Raw genomic sequence first — 19,361 nt, forward strand, 5'->3', positions numbered from 1 at the left:
CTGCACAGCTAGGACGGAGGGAGGTCTTTCTCTGTCCTTTCTCCATCATTATGGAATGCACTTCCAATTCAGCTTCGCATGATTGCGGATCTCCTGAGCTTTCGTAAAGACCTTCAGATGCATTTATTTTGTTTCTTGTTGTTTTTACCTGGTTTTGCCTCAACGGTCTTCCGGTCTACTCCGGTTTCATTTGGTGCCTAGATGCCCTCAGGCCTTAATTTGCACTGTATAAATCCTATTTCATCCATTCAGAGTTCATATATTTTAAGTCATTTTAAGCACTGGACTAGATACTTTTTTGTTTCCTCTCTCTTGTCCAAGAACAAGTTTCTGTGTAGGGGTGTTTCTATGTCTGGAAAAATATCCGGGGCTATGCTAATGTTGGGACTGTCGGGACTCGGGGATAGCTAGTTTTTTCCTTGTAGCCCCTGTGCTTCTATCCGGGGCTACAAGCAAATGACCCAGGACTATAGCTCCTTCAAAATCCCCATAGCAATGCCTCTGCTTCTGTGAATAGAATTTTAAGTCACAGCTCCACATAGCACCCTGTGGTGGTTCCAAAGTTCAACGGTGACGCAGACCTCAAGGGCTTCACTAAGAATGCTTTCATCTGTTTCTCCCTTCCATTTTATCATTTTATGTCTGGGTCTTGGCCTTGAAATATTTTACTCTGTGCTCCACCATCATGTAATTGAGTCCTGAACTGTACATCTGAATAATTGTAGGCTGCACCACAAAATTAGCTGGTTCAGGCTGACATTCTAAAATAACTTTTTTATGCTACCCAAGGTCAGGGCTGATGAGAGTGGTGCAAGGCTAGAATGGGCGGATAAGTGGACTAACCGGTGGCCCACTTGGTTATCACCAGAGGGTATCATAGGAGCCCAGGAAGAACAATCTTTGTATTCATTTGGGGGGCGAAGCATGACATGGGGAGAGGAAGGGCACAGAGGTTGTCATTTACAGAGACCATGCTGGATCTTGATGCACCTGTCTAAGCTGGCTACATACCTCTATTAGTCAAGCACCTGTGACCATTAAATCACAAGTTCCAATTCCAAAACAAGTGAGTCATCATTCTAAGGAAGCAATGAACATGAACATAGTTAAACACACTAATAATAATACCTATTAACTCAGAACTAGAAACATTCATTTGTTTCACTAGTGATTTTATCTCCAGGTTCACCACCTCAAAAATTCTAACGAGCTACAGCCAGAGCTCCAAGATTGCAGGGGGTGCTGTGCACTTCCTTGGCAGCCTGCCTAACACATTTTGTTTGACCTTCCGCCTACCCAGTGGAGGACCCAAAGTGCTCTGGGGGGGTCCAGGTCTATCCCTGGGAGCAAAAGCTCCATTGCTCCCTGGCCAGAGCTTCAAGACAGCCGGGAGTTCCACCCCTTCCCTTGGCATCCATCTCAGATGTGGGTCAACTGCCCACCTGCACATCAGCGGACCCGGGGGAACCCCAGCAGGTCCCCATCCTGCCCTAGAGGGAAAAGCTCTAGCATGGATACTCAGAGTTCCAGGACAACTGGCGGGCTGCCTCCTCCCTTGGGTGCCTGCCTTGCATGAAGCTCAACCATCTCCTTGCCCAGTAACGGTCCCAGCGTACCCTGGCAGATTCCCTGTCCCTCGCTGTAGGGAAAAGCTCTAAGGCTCCCGGCAGAGAAACAGGATGCTAGGAGGTTCTGACCACTCCCTTGGGCACCTGCCTCGCATGCGTTCTGATCATCCGTCTTCCCAGCCGCAGACCAGACGTGCCCTGGCAGGGTCCGTGTCCCTCCCTGGAGAGAAAATCTCTAACTCGCCCAGACAGAGCTGCAAGATGGCAGGGGTGCTGCCCTCTTCCTTGGGCACCGTCCTCACACATAGGTCAGGCATCCCCCTGTGCAGCAGCAGTCCCTGTGTGCCATGGCAAGGTCCCCGTCCCTCCTGGGAAGGGAGAGCTCTATTGCATCCCGCCAGAGTTCCAAGATGGCCGGGGATACTGCCGCCTCCCTTAGTTGCTACTCTCACACCCACGGCTCCTATTCTAGATTGGCTTATATCTTTGTGGGTAGAGAGAATTTCACTTGGTTCTCAGATATAGAATATTCCGAGAGGATAATCTCTGACCATGCCCCACTAACGACCACCTTAACATGGATGAAAATGAGACAAGTAATTACACTGTGGATATTGAGAGCGGGAGATTTGTCAGGCTTGGTGCTCAGAGGCACAATCCGGGAGGAGAAATCTAATACTTTATACCAAAAAGAGGGCTCGATAGAGAATGTAGGAATGATATGGGAGGTATTTAAGGTCACGATGAAAAAGGTGTCTCTAGCTAAAATGGTGGGCGTCTTGAAAACGTTGCACAATTCCCTATGGGAGGTGGAATAGGCTATTAGAGGGCTGGTTGTCGACTTGGTCGGAGGGTCCCGAGTGGGAGAACATCTATCCCAGGTAAACATCAAGAGCTGAAGTGAGAGCGGAGCAAGTTTGAATATAGTCAACACGTACATATGTATTTATGGGGAGGTTGATAAGGCAGGCCATCTGTTGGCATGGTTGATTCACCAAGAACGATCAAGATCAGAGATAACACAGATCTATGACAAAGTGGGCATTTTAACATTTGTGCAACAGGGGATCAACAACATTTTTCAGGAGTACTATAAGTCTCTATGCTCCAGCAAATGCTCTATTTTGTAAGTCGATGCTCTGGATCTGCTCGATTTGGTGAAATTAACAAAGTTATTTGACAAGCTCTGAGACATGTTAGAGGCACCCATTGCGGAGGAGGACATATTAAGGGCACTTAAATATTGCTGTGCATAGGTCACTAGGGGGTGATGATCTCCCGGTTGAGTTTTACATAACTTTTGCAGATATTCTGGTCGCTAAGCAGAGTCTATGAGGGAAGCAATCATAACATTACTATTGAAAACCCAAAGGGACCCAAAACATTGTTATTCTTATTAACCCATCTTGCTTATAAACATTGATGCGAAGATATTGGGCAAGGTGATTGGAATACGGTTGTCAACTGTGGTATCTGGTTAGTTGATCCTGTACCAATGGGGTTTTGTGGGAGTAAGACGTATGTGACTGAACCTGAGAAGGTTACACCATGTATTAGACAGAGTCAGGACCATGGAGGAAGACTTGGTATTGGCAACTTTAGATGTGGTCAAGGCTTTTGACTCGTTGGAATGGCCATGGTGTTTTCTGGTATTAGAGAGGCTAGGTTTTGGACCAAATTTTCAGAGATGGATCAGGTTATTATTTAATGACCCTATGAAGCAAGTTATAACAGGTACTTGGGTATCCTCCCAGGGGACATTAGAAAGGGGAATGATGCAGGGGTGTCCATTGTCACCGATCTGTTTGCAATGGCAGTGGAACCATTGACTGGATACTTTCAAAATGATATACCCAAAACTGGAATACCGAAACTCACAGATATAGTATATCTTTATATGCAGATGACTTCCTGCTGTATATTTGTAATCCCTCCGTAATGTTCCGATTACAATGAAAGTACTGGATAACTTAAGGAAATTGTCTGGTTTTCAAAGCAATAAGACTAAGTCGATAATGTTTCCATAGGCAAAGATGTGAGACAGAGCTAGAGGAATGCTCCCAGATTGTAATATATGATGGGAACTTGAATCCTTCAATTACCTGTGCATTCAAATATTTCACGAAGTGGAAGATACATTTGTTTACAATACAGGAACTCATCCATATTTCATTGGAATTTCAAGAACAATTACTAGAGACAAACTGATTCAACTGATCCAAGGAGTGGTGTCACTAAGAAAGACGCTACAGTGGCACATTTCCTGTGAAGAAGTGTAAGACTTTCTTACCATCAGCTCCAAGTCCAAGATCCAGATATTTCTGGAGATCTTCTTCGCCTTAGCGCCCCGGGTCTGTCTGCTATTCACCGATAAACATGGGAGTGTAGCGCAGGAAGTTTGCAGACTAATGGAACGCTAAGACACTGTGACCGAGCATGAACTGGCATAAACCGGCCTTGATCACGTGCCGGCTCTGACTTGCCACTAACGGATCTTATGCCTCACAGGAAATGTGGCTAATGGAGTTCAAAGCAGCTACTGATGGCAATTAGCCATGTTTATAAGATCAGCACTGAGGGAGAGTGCTTGCAAGCTGAATAAGGAACTTAGAACAAAAATAAAGTCATTTACTGAGCGCAAGGTAAATATTCCTATGAAAGGCATTGACTACTCAAAATTCGAATCTGGGTATAACACAAAACGATTTCCTTTGACTGATATTATAATGCAGCTGAAAAGGTAGCTAAGCATTGAAGTAGCAAAGCAATTAGTTTTCTAAGTGTATAATTCCTAGTAATTAGCATTCAAGCACAAAGGAGCAGCACACATACAAATCACATGATACAATTCAAGTGGAAAAGTGACAGTCTCACCTGAGAAAGATGGCTTTTAAGTACATCGTCCTTGTTGATGCACTGCGGAGCTTAAGGCTTGCAAGAAATGTGGGTACTGTAGTTCAAAGGAACTACTGATGGCAATTAGCCATGTTTGTAAGGTCAGCACCGAGGGAGAGCACTCACAAGATGAATAGGGCACTTAGAACAAAGGAAGGCACAGACATACATTCTCCTCCCACCACTCTGTGCATAACACTGTCTTTTCTTTCTTTTATAGGCACTGTTCTTTGCTTCCTCAGATGCTGTTGTAGAAGGGATAGGTAGTTGTAAACATCAGGCCCTCCGGACCCATGTGAAAGTTGTACGAATGGGATTTGAATCTGTCAATAACATTGCGCAGGATGTATGATGAGTCTGAACAATTACAGCATATTCAAAGTTAGATTGTAATACAGGGGAGTTTCAAAGGCCTCTCTGAGTTGGCCTGGTTCCCATGACACTTTGGTTGCTTATGTAAGCAAGACGAGGAACTACAATCGGAAATATCCTTTTTTAGGTTTCGGGTGAATCAAAGTTCAAAATGGTGGACTGTGAGAGCAGATTGTTTTAATACATAAATAAAGACATACACAAACAAAGAATTAGGGCATTTCTCTTGCACTAGGACTCTAAAGACATAAGCTAAATCTTTTGGCACCCTTTTGACATCATTTGCTTCATATCCAAGGATTTTTTAAAAAGATATTATAGGTTTTCACTGTCTGCCTTTGCAGTAAATATGAGCATGCAGCAACTCACGGATTGAATGTGCTGCTCAGCAGAAACAGGTTGTTTAGGTCCCTGGCACACAGAGTTAAAACATGTACGGACAACAGAACTGCTCATTAATGACCAGAAATTGTCATGGGTGGAGACCTAACACGGCTCAAGCACAAGCAGACACTGAAGAAGGTCAGTTCATTAATTAATGGAACCATTCATTAATAGGAGGCAGGATAAGTGTGCCAGAAGGGCTAGTAGTAGTGTTATGGAACATTATCAAGTCAGGGGGCCAGCGACATACAAAGGGAAGGCAAGGTGGGTCATGCCAGATAGGTGAAATCAAGGAAAGTCAGCTTCCTGAGTTAGGCTCAGGATGCTGATTTTGCTTGATTTGCAAGTCAATTAAGAAATTACCTCTGTTTATCATTCCCAGAAATTGATGTTTGAGCCTAGTTTCTCCAACATGGTTACATGTATACTTCTACTGTGCACTAATGAATGGCACACCAGCAAATGAAAGAGGAAATTCTCTCAGAGCTTCAAAAGTGAACATGGTAATAAGGGTTACTGTCAGGTCCCGGACCTGTCACCGCCACAGCCCATGGAGAACTACCTGGCATTGCTATCCACAATGATGCCTTTGATAGAGGAGGACAGATATGTGTCTTGGGCATCGGGTGCCGGTGCCTGGAGTCCGGGTCAGCATCTGGCATTCCCCCGGCATCCTCGTACAGGACGCTACCATGTTGAGTCCAGTGGGCATGCGTAAGGACTCTGCACTGGTCTTTCGCACATGCGCAGTAGTAGCAGCATCATTTGGCACCATGGCAACACTGCCCGTGTCATTGAGTATTTAAACACTGCCTTTGCACGCATCGGATGCATCTGAATGCACTCTATATGTGCGATTGATCTTGCCCTTCCTTATCTTCCCTTGCCTTCGGGTTCTGCAGTCTGATCTGGGAAAACTGTCCTGTGATGTGGGGAGTTGTTCTCCGTGCTCTCCCCTCGAGTTCTAATGAGCGGTGGGCTGAGAGGCGGCTTCTAACATCATTCAGCAACACTGCGAGCAAGTCCCCGAAGGCCAATGCTGGGGAGACATCATCACGACCTCTTCAGCGACATGACCAGGTACTTGACAGTTACAGTTTCTTCATGAAATCTTCCTTTAAGAGCCCATATGTGCTGTAAAGATGTACTTAGATTTTACAGAGGTCTATTAGCACCGCTCATCTGATCAGAAATAAAGGATAAGGATCAGTGAAAGTATGCAATGGCGGCTCGCCTCAACCTCCTTAATATAAGGTAAACCAGGCACCTTCTTCCGTTCAACACGGCCAAGCATCTCTTAACCACTCTTGTATTCTCTAAACTGGAATATTGTGCCAGCACCCTCATTGCTCTCCCCAGCTATGCTTACTGTCCTCTCGACGAGATCATAAACTTTGCTATCAGGAGATTCAGGAGACACTTTGAACTCCCTCACTTCACACCTACCTCCTAGTACCGTCACCAGGCTGGATGGCTGATGATGCAAAACAGGGCTAGATTTACATGTAATCTCCTGGTTCACAAATCTATCTGCGAAAAGGCACTGCTGTATCTATCCTCATCTATCCAACTCTACAAGCCCTCTACAAGCCCTCTAGGAATCTCTGTTCTGCCTCCATGACTACCAAGGTTGGGCTGACAAGGGGGCAAAGGGGCAATTGGCTCGCAGGTTGGCTGGGCTGTTGCCACAAGAGCCAAAATATATAATTGAAAAAGACAAAATCGTTCAGAATCTAGCCATCCACAAAGGAACCAAGTGCTGCAAAATCTGCTCAGATTCTGAATAAATCTGGAGAAGCGTTTGTCTTGATTCCGGCTGTATGTTGTAGATGTACCTGAATGGCCCCCACACATGTGCCTTCACAGTGAGTCAGAAGGAGAGGAGTCTAGGCTGCAGCGGCATGTTCACAGTGCCCAGTGGCTATGTATGCCTTTAGATAACTGGTTCTGTGACCTTGAATGGTAATTTTGGCAACAGTGTGCACCATAAACCATTGGTCTGTTACAATAGACAGCAGTTCATACAAGGCCTACTTGACAAGGAAGTAAGGGTCCATATCTTATTAGTTTGTCCTCAGTTTGATTCTGTATGAATGTTTCCCCTGTGTTCTGGTGAATTTCTTCATCACCAATGTGTTCATACACCAAGAGTTTAATAGCACCCTGAATAGCACCCATGAATATTAGTTATGTAGTGATTTCTTTTAGAAATGCCTGCTTGACTGTTTGTGGTGCTTACTCTTGGACACAGTGGAATAACACACATAGAAAGATGTAATATTCAGGCATTCTTTATTAGAAGACTAGAAAGTAAGGGGGTCATTCAAAGTTGGGCAGATGTGTCAATACCGCAGAAGAAAGTTACCAGCTCTGCCGGTGGTAGTTCTGAAAGTCCACCCCACTCAAAATGTATAAACAGCAGAGGTGCTATTTCTGGAAACCCTTCAGTGCTATTTCAGAAATACCACCTCTGATGGCAGTACTGTAAAACGGTTTTTAACATTCTTTTCAGCCATTTTCAGCATCAATGTGAAGGGAGAAGTGGATTATGTACAGTAGTTTCTCTTTGTGTACAAAAGGGTCAATTGTGGCCATTGTATGCATTTTATGGGTAAAGTGGTGAGATAAGGCAATCAGAAATGCTCACCTTTTTACCCCCTCAAATGGCCTTTTGTAAAAACATGTTTCACTCTATTGAAGGGAATCGCCTGTGCTTCTGTTCTGTGCAGTACAAAGACAAATGTAAATATTTGGGACCAGTTTTTACCTCCACCTTTAAGGTGGCAGTAAATATAGGTGGATTTCTGAAAAAGGTCTACCTATGTACCACCACAGGTATTCCCATGAAATACCACCAATGATATTTGATCAAACCCTGGACGGTAAAATCAACGATATTTGCCATAAATTGTCAATTTTACTGTTAGCACCCAACTAGGAATGACCCCTTAATTCTGTGATTGTTTTCCATTGGCTTGTCAAAAAAACTCTTCTCTTATGTGGCCAACAAAAGGCACAAATGCAAATTAACACCAGATTCAGAGTCACATGAACACAGATACATCCTTCCATGTATACTTTACACTTTCACAAATACACTCAAATACATTAACCCAATCACAGAAAATGAAACACAAACACACACACGCACACACAAACGCACATATTCCACCTTATGTGAAAACATACATAAATAAAATAGGCCTCTCTTGCTCCTTCTCTCAATCACCAGGTTGAAGGCGTATTCCCCTTTCAGGTCACACTGCTTCCATGAGTTGAAATATGTAGTCAACTTTCTAAGAAAGTGTAACTTGGCAGCACAAAAAAAGCCACATCCCCTAGCTGTCTTTTGCTCTGCATTGTCCAAGTGAAGAAACTATAGCCCCAATTACCAGCAAGACCCCGCCCAAGGCTTCTTTTTGTGGCTGGCAAATCAAGGCGCTCTACTGTCTAACTGTAAGGTGGTGGGGGCAAGGAATGTGCTTAGTGTCATATGCAATCAAAGGGCATGAGTAACACTGAATTGGTGACTGAGCAATATGGGCAAGGGAAGATGTGCGTGCAAGGGAAGGGAAGTGAGTTAATAGTTAAAGAATGGAGGAAAAGGAAAATGATATGATATTTATATGATATTTTATTTATAGTGCGCCTATACACAAGTGTTTCAAGGCGCGACGAGACAGCTCAGGGGAACAAAAGGGGCACAAGACAACTATCTTACTAGGCCCAGTGACATTGAAATCGCGCAAATGCAGGGGATAAGAAAGGGGAAAAGTGCTGGAGGAAGGGGAGGAGGAGCAAGTGCAAGACAGGATCAGAACATCAAACAAGAAGTGCGGACAGCAAGTGGCAGTGCAGGGGTTAAGTGGAGACAACAAGTGTTAGTGCGGGTAGGGGGACTGTAAGGTTGCAGATACAGCCCCAAATGCAGGGTTGCCAAGATGCAGTGCAGGTGTGCAACTGGAAGGGCAGGGACCTAGACACGTGGTTCAGAGGGTAGCCAGGTAACCAGTACAGTATTGGACAGAGATCAGCAGGGAAGAGGAAGAAAAAAGGCAGAATCAAAGAGGAAAGTCTTGAGCTGCTTCTGGATCCGGAGATGGTCCTGATCAAGTTTCAGAGAGACGGGAAGGCAGAGGGAGGCACCAGCTGAACAGAGAGACCTGCCCCCAGCTCATTGCTTGGAAAAGTGACTGACCCTTAAGGAGTTGGAGGTGGAGGAGCGAAGAGCTCGAGTAGGAAGATACTACAGAAGAGAAAGCTGGAGATATTTTGGTCCGAGGCCGCAGAAGGCCTTGTGGACAATGTCAACGGTCTTTAAATTGATCCATGCAGCCGCTAGTAGCCAATGGTGAAATTTCAGTGCTGGATAGATACGATCCCTGGGCTTGAAGCCAAGGACAATTACCGCAGTCCTTTTCTGGATGAGTTGCAGAAGACACAGAGTAGAGGCAGTGCAGCTTTAAAAAGAGGCTGTTACAGTAGTCAAGCCTAGAGAGAACCAGAGCTCTAGAGACAGTGAGCTTCTGCGGGAAGGAGAGGAAAGGAAGAATACATATGAGGAGGTGTAGTTGGTAATTTGACTTCTTAGAGACGTTGGAGATGTGAGGAGAGAAGGAGAGTTTGGAGTCGAAGATAGCCCATAAAAATTGAGGTCTGAACATTAATTGTAAGAAATAGGGGAGCAATGGGAATGTGATGCAAGGAAAGGACACCAGAGGATGATGGGTAAGGAAGATAGGGCAAATGAGACGAGGGTACACATGTGGAACTTTAGGTCAGCAGCTTGATGGTTGCCGATATCTACCTCTGAGCTGCATGCCACTGCACCTGATTGTCAGTCTAGCTTGACCCCCTTTCTTTTCTTAATTTTAATAACTTTTCTGACTAAGTTATGCATGCTTGCATTAGGAACATATGTTTCAATTACTACTTTGATTTTTATTTTAGGTTGCTTTATCATGTGACTTGGTGCTTCAAAAGTACACACAATCGTAAGATTATAAATATAGTAAATTGTCATCTATATGTATAAAATGCTTAGGTATGTTTCCATATTCAGCTGATCAGCTGATGCAATTTATCAGTGTTTGGTTGCCCTCTGTTGTCCAAATGGCAAGTGCACCCACTTCAACAAGAGATGTGATTTCAACACATGCATGCAATTTATCAGTGTTAGGTTGTTAGCTTGCCCTTTGCCCCTTTGCTGTTCAAATGGCAAAGTGCACCCACTTCAACAACAGCTATCATTTGTCATGATCTCTGCTTCCAAAAGGTCAGGGTTTTCCCAACTCCCTTGGAAGCAGATCCATAACCCAGGTTCCGAGTGCCAACCAGTCCCAATTGGGACCTTTTGGACCCAGTCATGGCGCCAGTGGCACCAGGTTCATAAATATGCCCAGTCCCAGCGCTGGAAGCGCCGGGCTCATAATGCTTGGGTGGACTTACCTGCAGCAGACCATGCTGCTTACTTGCCTGCCAGTTGAGCCTCTGATCCTCTTCTGTTTGGAACTACTTTTCCTGTTGGGTGGGGCTGGAGCCACTCCCTAGATTCAGAACACTGGAACTCTTCTGGAAGGCAGGAACTCTTTTCTTACCAGGAACTCTTTTCTTACTTAGGCGTGGCTGTGGAAGGAGACACCTAAGCACTACAGGAGGCTATTTAAACCACACCCGGTGGATGAATCTTGCTTTGCGTTATTCTGCACCCTCTGCAGCAGAACGCTCATCGTGTCTTCTGCATCCGGTCCTGGGCCTAAGGAAAAAGGCTTACCATCCTGAATCCAGTCTTCAGCAACACCTATAAAGACAAGAAAGAACAGGTTAGCATTCCGGCATCTGAAAGGCAAAGGCTTACCTACTCTTCGTGCTCTCCGGAGGTCTTCACACTGCATTCCGGCATCTGAAAGGCAAAGGCTTACCTACTCTTCGTGCGCTCCGGAGGTCTTCATACTGCATTCCGGCATCTGAAAGACAAAAGCTTACCAACTCTTCGCACGCTCCGGAGGCCTTCGGCGCTGCATCCCGCATCTGAAAGACAAAACAAGGTGCGTTTAAAGACATTGGGGAACTTTAATACTCACGTGCCATTACTCCTTTCCACATCTAATCCAGTGGGTATTCCGGCGCCCTGCAGCCGCTCCGAACTCGTACCTGCAAAATAAAAAGACAGTTAGAGCGCATCGTGGAGCAGGCAACAAGCGCTTACTTACGTGCTTCCAGGCGCTTCTATTCATCACACGGGCTCCATCTTCAACTCACTTCAGCCCGTCATCCGCCATCGCCGGAACCCTGCAAAACAAGAGACATCATTACTAAAGACTTTAAAGACATTTGAATGACTCGAAACTTACCGTTCGTGCAGTAAACGACGGACAGCAGTCCTCTGAAGTCAAGAGGCCTGCGCTACCTATCCAGTGAAGAAACTGGTTACAGCACCCTGCCCCGAGGCAGATGGAGAGCTCGGCATTCACTTACCTAAGGTGAGAGCGTTAACCTTTGGGGGTCTACAGGAGAGGAGAAGAGGAAAGAGATAGGGACACCCCAATAACCCCAGTTCATTAACCCCATATTTTCTATCTGCAGACATCTTACTCTACACGTCAGGCATACAGTGCACAGAGGTCCAGCCCAAAGAGCCAACCGGGTGCTACACATCACCTTTGAAGATACGGTAGTCGCCCAGTCAAGACCGGCGCCTCTGCGAGAATCAGGGGAGCGTTACAGAACGCAAAGCCTACCGCAAAACTCTCGCCCAGGCGCTATGGAAACCTCGGATACTGACCCCCTAGCCCGGTTACTTGGGGAACTAAGGGCAGAAGTGCATGCAGCTCGTCAGGAAACGAATGCTCTAAGAAGGGAACTAATTATTTCCAAGGAGAGAACAGACAATCTTGCTAGACAAGTGCTACAGTCACAAGCTGGACAGACCCCGTTACCCGCATCAGGGGCAAATCTTCCTTCAACATCCTCTATGAATCCAGTGCAGATCAACCTACCTGGGAATGTACCTCTGGCTCCGCCCGAACGATTTTCTGGTGACCCAAAGAGGTTTGCAGTATTTATCAATCAGTGCCGGTTGCACTTCTTATGCCGGCCAGCAGCCTTTCCAACTGATCAAGCTAAAGTAGCTTTTGTACTTTCGTACCTTAGTGGCAATGCGGCAGACTGGTCGATCCCTCTACTTCATCAAGATGATCCGGTTCTCCATGATTTTCAAGCCTTTCAGCTTAGTATGGAAAAACTGTTCGCAAGACATTCACAGGGGCAGGCCTTGGACAATGAGCTTCTTTCGTTGCGACAGGGTAATCAAGACCTTTTGGCTTATATTGCATCTTTCAATAGACTAATAGTGGAAACTCAATGGCCTGAGGACAAAAGGATTACGCTGTTTTATAGAGGTCTACGTGGAGAGCTCAAAGACGTTTTAGCCCAAGTAGTGAATCCCCCACAAGACTGTTCGGATTATATAGACTTGGTCGTTCAAATAGATCACAGGCTGCAGAACAGGAAGGCCGATCGTTCCAAGTTTGATGCTCGAGTATTTTCCAAACCGCCAACTCCTTCCAAAGGAGTAGACTCCGGGGAACCCATGCAAATAGGGGGTCTGAAAGGTCCTCTAACACAGAGGGAGCGGGAAAGGAGGAAACAGTTGCAATTATGCCTATATTGCGGAAACTCAGGGCACTTTCTTCGAGACTGTCCGGTGAAACCTGCCAATAAGGCAGTAGGAGCTGCAGTTACCAAAGTTACAAACTCTGAGCAGGGAAACGACCTCGCCCGACAAGAATAGAGGTCCTCTTGCCGAGCGTGAAAACCAGTTCCGTGACCTCGCATTTCGTGATACCTATGGTCCTCATTAGCCCTGATAATCCGGATCGATTACATGCAATTGAAGCTTACGTCGACAGCGGTGCCATCGGCAATTATGTGGATCATGAAATGGTTTTGAGGATGAATCTAACTCTTTGTCCCAAGGCTTTAAAGGACGTCATTACTACGGTGGATGGTACGGAGATAGCCTCCGGGCCAGTAACGCATACCACTCAAGAGGTGACGCTAGTAAGTCAAGATGGACACCATGAGAAGATCGTGTTCGATGTGATCAAGGCCCCTCAGTTTCAGATTATTCTAGGAATACCTTGGTTAGAGAAACACAATCCTCTGATCGATTGGCGAGCAAGAACGGTCCAGTTTCCAGAATGTGTCTCTACTTGTCACCCTCCACCTGGTGTTGCACTGGCCGCCATTTCTTCAGAGACGCCCCAGTTACCTCCCGAATACCTAGAATACCAAGATGTTTTCCGGAAGGATCAGGCTAACTCTCTACCTCCTCATAGGTCTTATGACTGCCAGATAGACCTGATACCTGGATCTACTCCTCCTTGTAGTAGAATTTATGCCCTCACCGAGCCTGAGAACCTTCACCTTCGACAATACCTGGATCAATACCTGGCAAATGGGTTTATTCGTCCTTCCAAGTCCCCTGCTTCTTCAGCTTTGTTCTTCGTTCCAAAAAAGGAAGGAGACCTTAGAACTTGTATCGATTATCGCTCCCTGAACCAGATCACCGTTAAGAATAGATATCCGTTACCTTTGATCCCTGACCTCCTGGACCAAGTCAGAAAAGCATGCATATATACAAAGCTGGATCTTAGAGGAGCTTACCACTTGGTACGAGTAAAAGAGGGCGATGAATGGAAGACAGCCTTCCCCACAAAGTATGGGCTATTTGAATATCAGGTCATGCCCTTCGGACTTTGCAATGCCCCGGCCGCCTTTCAATATTTTATGAACGATGTCCTCAGAGAGCTCATAGATGTATGTGTTGTTGTTTACATTGACGACATCCTCGTTTATTCTTCATCGGAATCTGAACATCGGAAACACGTGAAAATGGTCCTCGAAAGATTGCGTCAACACAAACTTTTCGCTAAGTTGGAAAAATGTGTTTTCAACGTGACTGAAGTTGAATTCTTGGGATTCATATTATCACCTGGCGGAGTGCGTATGGATTCAAAGAAGGTCGATGCAGTTCTCAAATGGCCATCACCATCCTCCGTAAAAGGTGTGCAAAGCATGTTAGGCTTCGCTAACTTTTACCGCAGGTTTATCCCCGAGTTCTCTCGAATAGTCCAGCCCATCACTGCCTTGTTAAAGAAAAACAAATGTTTTGAATGGTCTACCGAGGCGGAACAAGCTTTCCAGGATTTGAAGACTAAATTTATCTCTGCACCAATCTTAAAACACCCTCGCCCCGAACTCCCCTACATCGTGGAAACTGATGCTTCAAGCCTTGCCATGGGGGCAGTTCTATCACAAAAGGACCCGGTAACCAATCAGTTGCATCCCGTGGCATTTTGGTCCCGCAAATTCTCGCCTCCTGAAGTCAATTACACGATTACTGACAAGGAACTTCTGGCTATCAAGTCTGCCTTTAAGGCTTGGCGGCATTATCTGCTGGGGGCCCGACACACCGTTACTGTGATTACGGATCACCGAAACCTGCAATATTTGAAAACCGCAAAAGCCCAATCCTCTAGACAACTCCGTTGGGCATTATTCTTTGCCGAGTTTGACTTCATAATTACCTATCGACCTGGTACAAAGAACGGTAAAGCCGATGCCCTTTCTCGGATGGGAGTGGAAGAACACTTGATCAACCCTAAACCTGTACCAATCATTCCCGAACAAAGAATTCTGGGTGTAATCGCCACAGAATCCATAGAGGAAGTTAAGGATAAAGCCAGGCAACTTGTAACTCCAGCAGACATACAGAATTGGCATCTGCAGGGAAAGGACTTTGCAGTAAAGGACAACTTATTGTATTTCCAAGAACGATTATACCTACCCAGCACAGATTTACAGAAAAAAGTAATCTCTTGTTATCACGACTCTTTAATGGAAGGTCATCCCGGTATAGCCAAGACCTCAGAAAAGATCAAGCGCTACTTCTGGTGGCCGTCTTGGAAAAAAGATATCAGAGACTTTATAATGTCCTGTGGAGTATGCGCCCAAAACAAGAGTCAAAAGGAAAGACCAGCAGGCCTCTTACGCCCTATTGACATCCCACCTCGCCCTTGGCATACGCTTTCTATGGACTTCATCACCGATCTACCTCCATGCTCCGGATACAATACGATTCTAGTAATCGTGGACTTATTCTCCAAGATGGCGCATTTCATTCCGCTCAAAGGCTTGCCAACAGCAGCAACTCTGGCCCGAGAATTTCTCGAAAACATCGTCCGACTGCACGGTTTTCCTTCGGTTCTAATTTCGGATCGAGGTAGTCAATTTATTTCTCATTTTTGGCGAAGTTGCTGTCGGTCGGCTCAAATTGATGTGAGACTATCGACCAGTCACCACCCTCAGACCGACGGACAAACCGAGAGGACCAATCAAACTCTGGAACAGTATTTACGCTGCATGCTGCAACAAACTGAAAAAACTTGGAAAGATATCCTTTGGATAGCCGAGTATGCCTACAATAACTCTGTCCATTCGGGAACTGGGAAAACCCCGTTTTTTCTTTTGTACGGCAGTCACCCTCGAACCTCGGAGTTGGATCCCCTCCAAGATCTTGAAACACCAGCAGTAGACTACCTGCATTCTACAATCACCCAAGCCTTTAAGGAAGCTGTTTCTCACCTTCAAAGGGCTAAAGAACAATACAAGAAAGGAGCAGATCAACATCGGGAGGAAGCCCCTCACTATCAAGTAGGGGATCAAGTCTGGTTATCCACCAAATATCTATCTCTAAAAGGGCCACGCACATTCAACCCAAGATACCTTGGTCCCTATTCCATCACTACCATAGTAAACCCAGTAGCGGTCAAGTTGGACTTGCCCCCGCACATGAAGATACATCCGGTCTTCCACGTTTCTCTATTAAAACCCGTGCAACCTCAAACCCGACTAACCAAATCTCCAAAACCTATCCTCGTGGATGGAGAACTCGAGTTTGAAGTCAAAAGCATTCTGGACTCCAAGATCTCCAAATCTAAACTATTCTACCTAATTGACTGGAAAGGCTACGGCCCCCAAGAGAGATCCTGGGAACCTGCGGAATATGTCCACGCTCCTTGCCTAATCAAAAGATTTCACCGAACATTTCCTGACAAGCCAAAACCCCCGGAGAAGCCTGGTTTGGGAGGGGCCTTGAGGGGGGGTACTGTCATGATCTCTGCTTCCAAAAGGTCAGGGTTTTCCCAACTCCCTTGGAAGCAGATCCATAACCCAGGTTCCGAGTGCCAACCAGTCCCAATTGGGACCTTTTGGACCCAGTCATGGCGCCAGTGGCACCAGGCTCATAAATATGCCCAGTCCCAGCGCTGGAAGCGCCGGGCTCATAATGCTTGGGTGGACTTACCTGCAGCAGACCATGCTGCTTACTTGCCTGCCATTTGAGCCTCTGATCCTCTTCTGTTTGGAACTACTTTTCCTGTTGGGTGGGGCTGGAGCCACTCCCTAGATTCAGAACACTGGAACTCTTCTGGAAGGCAGGAACTCTTTTCTTACCAGGAACTCTTTTCTTACTTAGGCGTGGCTGTGGAAGGAGACACCTAAGCACTACAGGAGGCTATTTAAACCACACCCGGTGGATGAATCTTGCTTTGCGTTATTCTGCACCCTCTGCAGCAGAACGCTCATCGTGTCTTCTGCATCCGGTCCTGGGCCTAAGGAAAAAGGCTTACCATCCTGAATCCAGTCTTCAGCAACACCTATAAAGACAAGAAAGAACAGGTTAGCATTCCGGCATCTGAAAGGCAAAGGCTTACCTACTCTTCGTGCTCTCCGAAGGTCTTCACACTGCATTCCGGCATCTGAAAGGCAAAGGCTTACCTACTCTTCGTGCGCTCCGGAGGTCTTCATACTGCATTCCGGCATCTGAAAGACAAAAGCTTACCAACTCTTCGCACGCTCCGGAGGCCTTCGGCGCTGCATCCCGCATCTGAAAGACAAAACAAGGTGCGTTTAAAGACATTGGGGAACTTTAATACTCACGTGCCATTACTCCTTTCCACATCTAATCCAGTGGGTATTCCGGCGCCCTGCAGCCGCTCCGAACTCGTACCTGCAAAATAAAAAGACAGTTAGAGCGCATCGTGGAGCAGGCAACAAGCGCTTACTTACGTGCTTCCAGGCGCTTCTATTCATCACACGGGCTCCATCTTCAACTCACTTCAGCCCGTCATCCGCCATCGCCGGAACCCTGCAAAACAAGAGACATCATTACTAAAGACTTTAAAGACATTTGAATGACTCGAAACTTACCGTTCGTGCAGTAAACGACGGACAGCAGTCCTCTGAAGTCAAGAGGCCTGCGCTACCTATCCAGTGAAGAAACTGGTTACAGCACCCTGCCCCGAGGCAGATGGAGAGCTCGGCATTCACTTACCTAAGGTGAGAGCGTTAACCTTTGGGGGTCTACAGGAGAGGAGAAGAGGAAAGAGATAGGGACACCCCAATAACCCCAGTTCATTAACCCCATATTTTCTATCTGCAGACATCTTACTCTACACGTCAGGCATACAGTGCACAGAGGTCCAGCCCAAAGAGCCAACCGGGTGCTACACATCACCTTTGAAGATACGGTAGTCGCCCAGTCAAGACCGGCGCCTCTGCGAGAATCAGGTGAGCGTAACACATTTCAACATACGGATGCAATTTGTCAGTGTTAGGTTGCCCTCTGCTGTCCAAATGGTAAAGTGCACCCACTTCAACAACAGCTACAATTTCAACAGAAAGAATGAGCACTGTTCTACATGGTCACCGTCAACGTCCACTATCGCAAACATTTCGAAGTTACTTCTTTCCAGCCCCACTCCTCTTCACACAGGGCACAGCGGTTCCAGTGCCAATGAACAGTTCATTACTGGCTCAACATTTCAGTCTCTAAAGAACGAAACGTTGTAGGACAAATGCCTCCTCACAAGCTAAAACTGAAAGTAGGTGCTATAATTATGCTACTATGCAATATTATGCCATCAAGGGGACTCTGCAATGGAACATGGTTGACAATTACGCATCTATAAAGACACATCATGTAGGCCTATTTGACCGATGGGACTTTGATACTGTTCTCATACCGCGCATACCTCTCATTTCATCTGATATACATTTAGCCTTTTCAATGACCATTAATAAGTCACAGGGAGCTACGCCCCCATCCTGAAAGCGATCAGTGGTAATGCTGATATTCAAGAAGGGGGACAGAAGTGACCCTATGAATTACCAACCGATATTGACCTTTAAGATATGCTAGAATGGCGTATGTTAACCCAGGAAGAGCTAGTTTCTATTAAAATCTTAGTCTGTTACTCAGATGTATTTGCCTCAGGATACAGATGATTAATATGCTTCCCCTTTGTATATACATTTGTGCTTAGAAAACCATATTTAATGAACAGTACACTTTCTTAGCCCTTGAATTCAAACTTTACAGAAAGTATTTTTTAGGTTTTACAATTGAAGATGGAATAGGAGAAGATAAAGTCTTTCCTGTTTTCTGAATTGGAAGCTGTGGAACCAGGAAGACGGGGCTCAAATCCCCACCTTCAACACTTGCAAATCACTTTTAATCACTGGTCCTTATTTTCCTTAACTGTCTCACTCATATGGGTTTATCTGCTATAGTGTTCTATAAATAATTATAATTTTAACAATTTACGTTACGAATAATGGCAAGGGGAAGGGCGCTGTTGAGCAGCGAGCTGATGAAGGACTAATCCGACATCGCTCCACTCAGCCCTGCGTATTTCTTTAAGATTCATACCATTGAAACGCATCCTACTAGCAATTAAACGCTGGATCCTGCAATCGGAAGATGCAAGCTACCTGTCCTGTGTTTTCTGACCGAAAACATAGCCTGGGAACCCTGTTTCAGCGACTAACTGTGGAGGTGGCACTGTTGCCAGAGGGAGAAAGCGTGCCAAGTTGTGGAATGGTGGCGCTGCCCTGACGCAGGGAGAATGGATCAACCCCACCTTGCCCTTAGGTGGTCTGCAGGTGGGGTGCACTGGGGGAGGCTCGAACACCCCGGGCTACGCTGGGCCGCGGGAGCACCCGATCTGCCATGAACCAGCCGGCACAGTGCTGGTGAGAGAGCGGGCGATGAGGCCGTCAACTTTGAAGTACTTGTGG

Source organism: Ambystoma mexicanum, chromosome 6p (assembly GCF_040938575.1).
Source record: "Ambystoma mexicanum isolate Mex_15411 chromosome 6p, UKY_AmexF1_1, whole genome shotgun sequence".
Lineage (NCBI taxonomy): Eukaryota > Metazoa > Chordata > Amphibia > Caudata > Ambystomatidae > Ambystoma > Ambystoma mexicanum.